This window comes from Lolium perenne, chromosome 4, assembly GCF_019359855.2.
Source record: "Lolium perenne isolate Kyuss_39 chromosome 4, Kyuss_2.0, whole genome shotgun sequence".
NCBI lineage: Eukaryota > Viridiplantae > Streptophyta > Magnoliopsida > Poales > Poaceae > Lolium > Lolium perenne.
Genome location: NC_067247.2, coordinates 201,845,973 through 201,853,091, shown reverse-complemented (window position 1 = coordinate 201,853,091; position 7,119 = coordinate 201,845,973). Strand labels below are relative to the sequence as shown.

The window sequence follows — 7,119 nt, the reverse complement described above, 5'->3', positions numbered from 1 at the left end:
TTCATCCAAAAATTTCAAAGTGAAGTTCTTGCGGCCATTTCATCGAACAGGTTGTGAGCAACAATCTGCCAACTCAACACATCTCAAAAACCAACAGTCCATAGCCTAAACCATCATGCCTAGCTCATCAAATGTACTCCATTGACCTCCCTGAACCTTGCCAAGCGCCAGAGACAAGGTCTAGTCCTTTGCAAAATCATTGTTTGGACAAGACTTCACCATGTCGTGGCATGGCATGACCTTACCATGCCATCTCTCTCCCTGGCCCTCTCCAGCATGCACCACCGTGTCACACTCGCTCCTCACACTCTCCTGAGCATGCTAGACACGGCCCTCAACAAAATCGTGCACCACACGCACCAGACCAGACACGCCCAGACGCGCCCAAAACGTGCACACGCGCGCCAGAGCACGCATGGCGAGCGTCGCAGACGCGCCCGGCCACGTCGTCGCGCCACCCGCTCCGTTGACCCCTGCCCCTTCTCTCTGCGCCAACCGCTTCACGACGTCACCGTGCACCGCCCAGACATCGCCATTGGCCCGCGGGAACGCCGTAGACGACGCCCACTTCGCCGACGTCCGCTGCGGTACTGGCCGCTCCCGTCATGCGTACGAGCCCGTCTCTGCATCGTTTTCCCCACAATCAAGCGCAGCATGACCGCATTGACATCGCCCACACACGCGCGTCATCGCCAGTGCATCTCCGCCCCTGTAGAGGCATCGTCGATGATGACTTCATCCCCGCGCCACGGCCACCTCCAGCAGCTATAAAAGGAGGCCCTCCCGCGCCCAACTCTTCACACCAACATTGCTCCCCTCTCTCTTCTCAAGCTCCTCGTCCACTCCTCTCGCTCGATTCACCACCATAGCCAGTCAATTTGGTCGCCGGAGCCCGCGGAGGTGCTGAGAAGGGCGCCGCCGTTGCAGTACACCCCAGGCGACGCCACTGCTACCAGGCGCTTCGCCGTCGTCGACAACCTCCTCACGCACACTGCCCACCCTCGCTGGAGCCTCGGTGAGCCCGTCGACCCCCTACCTGCGCCGCCCGTAGCTTCGCCGCTCGCTGGAGACGACGACGCTCGTCGTCCGTTCGATCTCCGTCTAATCCAACCGCTCACATTACGCGTACCGTTTCGCTGGGTTAAAACCCACTGACGTGTGGCCCCCACTCGTCAGGCGGCCCGCTGCGCTAGACGCACTGCTGGGCCGGCCCGTTTCGTTTTTCCTCTGTGCAGCCCACCTTCTTTCCCGCCTAAGCCCAATAATTCAAATAGGAATTTTCGAATTTGATTAATTATTCTCAGATGCTGTTTTCAAAATTAAATAGGATAAAATCCACCAAACCAAATTTGACAAATTTTATATATTTGGAAACCTTGTCAAATTATCTACAAAACTACACTAGTCCCAACTCTAGATTATTTGTAGAATAAATGTTACAAAAATAACAAGGTAGGGCCTTTTGCAACTTAAAATAATTATTAAAAATTAAATAGAAATTCTTTTAAGATGATTCCAACTCTCAAAAATCATATTTCACATTATCTATCAGAATATATAAAAATATGACATAGTTGTTTGTATGATCATGGCCTAGTTTAAAAAATGGCCCTATGGCTATTTCTAGTTCATTTAAATTGGGCAAGATGAATTATTAAAATGTATGAGAGCTTCCCTCTCATTTAAATCTTGTCCCAACTAATTCAACATGAGGTAGATACCATGGTTAATTAAATCTCATATTGAATTAGTTGGTGATATTAAATCATTACTATGTGTTATCAAAATGCATGAGGTGCATCACCTCATTTAAATCATTTTCCCAAGTGGTACTTATGAAGAGGTTGACCTTGGTCAACCTAGGTCATATATTATTATTTGAGGAGATTAAATCTTAACAAGATTCAATGAGAGGAAATTATTTCTCTCAAGAATTACATAGAAACACTAAGTAATATTTGTAATGAGAGGAAATTATTTTTCTTAAGAATACAACAAAGCCAACCCACATAATAAGCATGTTGTGATGCTAGCTTAGCTTGGGTGACTCATGTGTGTGCTTAGCCTAGTACTTAAGCTTGTTTGGTGATTGTATGTATCGTATTCGTTTTTAGACGCTAGTACCGAAGAATATCAAGAGGAGGAGGAGGTGTACTTCCAAGGAGAGGAAGACCACTTTGATCAGTACGCCAATCAAGACAAGCTAATATTCTTGCTAAGTGCAAAGCTCTTCAAGAGCAAGGCACCACCACATTTTACTTCATGCCTAATGCTTTCTTCTCAAGTTTTACTTTACAAGCTTTACTGGTTTTGGTTTATCAAAGTTTACCTTTTTGATTTATGATTCACTTGGTCTAGAGTAGAACAAGAGTATGAAAATTAGCCTAAAGCAAGGAAAGCTAGATAGCATGTAACATTCCTCTTTTAGCTAAACCTAATTAGGGTTGTTTGTGCGTCATGAGCATCATGTATTTTTCCTAAGAAAATTGCATTACCGAAATAATTTGGAAACCGTAATGCGTGCAAATCTCTCCCTATGTTTTTAAACCATCTCAAATGTTCAAAACCTCAAAACTAAAATATGTGGGCCTTCCCAAAATGCCACTAAATATTTTCATAAAGTTTTGAGATAGTTTGACGCTTTAAAAGTTTGTAAAATAACAAATAGAACTGAAGTTTTGCCCTGTTTTTACCTTTTCCTGGAAAACCCCAATTCTCAAGGGCCTTTGGGCAAAATGACCTTGTCTTCTTCCACCACGCAGGCAGGCACCTGCGTGTGGCCGCTCCGACCGTCGATCCCGGCGGGGAGATGTCCGCCGCCGCCGAAGCCCCTCGAGGGGATAAGAACGCCACGACGCCTCTCCCCCTCAGCTCGTCCGTATCCTCTCCCTTTCCTGGCTCTCTCCTCCTCTCTCTGCGAGCGCGCCGAGCCAAACCCTGGCCGCCGGCAGACGCCGCTTCGCGCCGCCGTTCCGGCCACCCCCGCGCCCAACCGCCACCACCACCGGCTCCGCCTCCTCCTTCTGCTCCTCCCCGTCGAAGGAATCGACGAGGGGAGGCCCCAATCGACGCTGCCGTCCGCGTCTTCCCCGACCACGGCCGCTGCTCGCCGCCGTCGATTCGGCGCCGTCCGGCGTCCCCCGTCGTCACCGACCGCACCGTCGCGCTCGTGGTGAGGCCACGGTCCTCCCGGACCTTCCCGTTATCTCCCTAGCTCCCTGTAGCATCGCCGGCCGCGTCGTGCATGTCCGTCCGCCGCTGCTCGGCCCTGCCGCCTGCAAGCCTCCAGCAACCATTTGCGAGTGGCTTCGCCTCCATCTGGTTTGCCGTGCTCAGCCGCATCCAACGCGCACCATACTGCATCCTCGTTTGCACTCAATCGCCGTGTCCATTCACGACTAGAGAGAAAGAGCGCTACAGCAAAGTTAAGTTTGACGAAGTGAGAACTGCAGTACAGTACATAGTTCGTTTCAGTTTGGAATCCTTCTCTTTGGCTCCAGCCTAGAGGTAGCCACTACGTGAGTGGTCTCCTGGTTTAATTCATCAACGTACACGAATATCTGGACTTCAGCTAGTCTGATGTCCTCATTCTGGTAGCAAAGAACCAAAATGACCACTTCCTGAATACATTTACTACTGCTTTGTTTATCTCCTACTGAAACCCCATTTTCGGTTGTGCAAATATCTGCCAAACTGAACCATACTATCTCCCAATTCACCAAAAGCCATCGGTTCAAAGTACTAGTTCTTTTCAACGTCTATGACCAGGTTCCTTAGGAGAATATCTAGAGCCACGAAACCATCAGTTTGGTTTGGTGTTTGAACTAGTTCCTCTACCCATACTTTAGTTAAAACTCTACAGTACTAACATCTAAACTCAGTGATAATTCGTGAGCATCGTTTCAGAGAGTTTAAAATACCAATTTCGTATCCTGCTTTTTCGTTTTCAGAAAATACCGGAACTTGTAAAATTCATAACTTAATCATTTTAAATTAGAAAAATATGTATAATATATCAAAATTTTCAGAAAAATTAGATCTATATTTTGGTTACAAAATCATGCATTGATAAACAACTTTAAATCCTAGTTGTTTTAGAAGAACTAATTGTACCCCTTTGAGGCTCCGGAATTGCTAACCCTAATTTCGTCAAACCTCAATTAAATTGATGATGTCTTAGGGTTATTTCAGTACCTAATTAACATGTCATATCATCATTCTTGTATGCGCATTGCATCGATGCCATGTGTTGATTGTTCCTTTACTTTTCCGGTGTTCGCTTCTTCGCGATCGATAGAGCAACTGCCGAGACGATGAAGATCGACAACACCGAAGGTCAATGTCTGTCCACCGACGAACAATTCAAGCATGGGATCTTCAAATATCCATATTGGTTTGTCAGGGACAAAGGCAAGCCCTAGCCTGGTTCATATTATGATTTCAAAATGCTTTTACCTCTGGTTCCTACATATTGCATACGATTCCAATATGTTTTATCGACAGATATAGTTATCCTATGTGTGTTGCATTTACCATCCTTGTAGCCTAATACTCTGATCCACTGCTCCCAGCAAGACTAGGTTTGAGCTATGTGTGCATCGCTAGAGCCATTATATCGAATATGCTTAGCCATGCTTAGTTGATTTAATTCCCGATCCATCCGGTTGATGAATCAGAGCTACGAATGAACCTAGTAAGACAGGATGACGTGGTAAGATCAGTGATGATAATAAACTTGTTAAAGGCTTGGATGGGCCGCCACATGGGGATGTGGTGATTTGACTCTTTCTCGCCGATACTAGGACCTGAGGTTCTCGCCTTCGGAACCAGGACTGAGCGTACAACCACACGGGGCCCATGGGAACCCCTTGGCCCGAACTTGCCTAGCTTACCCATGAGTCAATTAGTTTGCGAGTTCCATTTGCCATACGCATGGGGAAAAGGTGGAAAAAGTTTTCAAAGTGCATCATACAGGGCGTGGCTAGGGTGAAGGATGCTGGAGGCATTGAACTGGATCCCCTGCACACAATGATCGGGACCGCCTCGGAGAATGGCTACCTACGATGACGGAGTTCCCCAGTTAGATTGACTCATGGAATAGGCGAAGCAAGGGAAAGGTTTTGGTCGACCACCCTCTGCCGGCACGCCAAGGAAGCGTGTACATGACGGCGCTAAGAGTCGGTCGGCGCGTGTGGGTAAAGTTGTACACCCCTGCAGGGTAAATCTTTTTGAAAAGCCGTGTCCACGGTTACGGACGACTTGGGGAAGGACGTGTTGATCATAGATAACTTTAACCTAATCGTAAAACTTGGAATCAATGTGTGATAAGGATCCTTTCTCAGGGTATCGAGAGGGTGATCCTAGTTGATAGGTTCAGCTAATGATGAATATTGGGTGGATTCAATATGATGATCAGTAGAGCTAGTGATATCGCTATCTTATCCCCTTTTAAAATGATCTGAGTAGACAAGCTTCTGCTCTCTCTTGTTTTACAAAGGAAAACTGGCTTTCCGCAAAATAAGCTCCACATAAAGCCTCGCATACCAGCTTTGCTAAAAGGTTGTACTAAGTCTTGCTGAGTCCCTGTACTCAGCTTTGCATGCTTTGTTTCAGAAGAAGTCGCTCCAACAAATGGTGGTTTCTAGGTCGACATCGACGAGTAGCTTGGGATTCCCAGGTGGCAGCCTGGAATCTATGGGCTGGGACGTCGCCGTTATGCTCCTGGCCTCTTAGGCCTTTTGCTATCTTGCTATTTAGAATAGCATAACTTCGCTTCCGTTGATTGATGAAATGTCAGGTCAGTGACCTCTGCTTGTAATACTTTGGTTTTTCGCTCAGCTATGAGCTTGTATTACTCTTTGAGTCGTAGAGTCACTGTTGTGTTACCGATTCTCACCCTGTAGGCCCTAGAGATCTAGGTTAGGCTTATGCCAGATGAGGATCTGGGTTTGTCTAGCCTACGACCCCCGGGGTCCCGACAGGTTTTGGTATCAGAGCAGGACTGCCTGTAGGAAACCCTTTCTATTGGTCGATGTTGAGTCTAATGTTTGTGAAAACTATTTGAAAGCTAAAAGTATTTGCGAAAATCTAATTAGGATTCTTTTTTCTCCTTATCTGGTATCGCTCTAATTCAAAGTCACCTTACCTTGTGTTGATTTGAAAAAGTTTTACCATCTCGTCTGGTCTTTCAAAACTTAGGTGCTTCAGTAGCAGGTCGTTTCTTAACCAGTTGACCTATAGTTGAGTTATCTAAACTCTTGTGTGTTCTTTGTTATCTCTTTGTTTCTTTTCAGTCGAGAGACTTCTTTCCATCATGATCTCTCTACTTTGTGGGTTCCACATAATTCTGTTATAGACTTCGAGGTTTCCTTTCACCTCGGATGTCTCCTTTTTATTTGCTTGGGTACTTCTGAAGCTAGGTATGGCCTCTTGAAAGTTACCTTGTGATTACTACCTCGTAGTGACCTCTGTCTCACTCAAATAGTAATTACTCCTTTCTCCATGCTCTAAACCTTGGACTTGAACCGAAGGTCCCGGATTGTGCTGGGTTCTTTTGAACCTCAGTACATGATGCTGACCTTTAACCCAAGATCCATTCCGTTGATTCCTGTTGTTGATGGTTGAACCTTACATTAGGATGGCTAACTTCAAAGTTATCTTTCAAGCTTGTGGTTATAGTCGTGATTGAATTGCGGCAACAAAAGATCTTCCCTACCATTAGCTTTTGGTAGAGGTTCTGCAATGGAACCAAATAGATCACGACAAGAGTGCTCTTTGTGAGTCTCATAGCTATGTCTGTGACTCTGCCACACTTCTCTTTTGAGCACGAGTTTTGCAAGAGTGTTATCTTGTGCATCTACATCTCAGGATTTCTAATTCTGTTCATGTTCCTCCTCCTAGTTACTTTCCGATCTTTGTCTGCTAGTTAGCAGCTAAGTGGTAATTGTGCATTGGAATCTTCTAGTGCATGTTACACATGTGGTCTTCCAAGACATTTCACTTTGAGATGTTAGGAGAAACAAACTCCAGTACCTCGCCCATTTATCGGACCTGGTCAAAGTGTTGTAATCCGCAGGTTAAAAGGCTTATGTAGCTTCTGTTCTGTTCTACCTTAGGGTA

The 7,119-nt window shown here is 46.0% G+C and overlaps 1 long non-coding RNA gene across 1 annotated transcript; it reads left to right on the top strand.

Moving 5' to 3' along the window:
- The first annotated feature begins 2,735 nt into the window (after positions 1-2,735).
- On the top strand, positions 2,736-4,454 carry LOC127295152 (uncharacterized). Its single transcript, XR_007847579.1, has 2 exons — positions 2,736-3,172; positions 4,298-4,454. It is a non-coding gene; the product is annotated as an uncharacterized lncRNA (long non-coding RNA).
- The last annotated feature ends 2,665 nt before the right edge of the window (positions 4,455-7,119 follow it).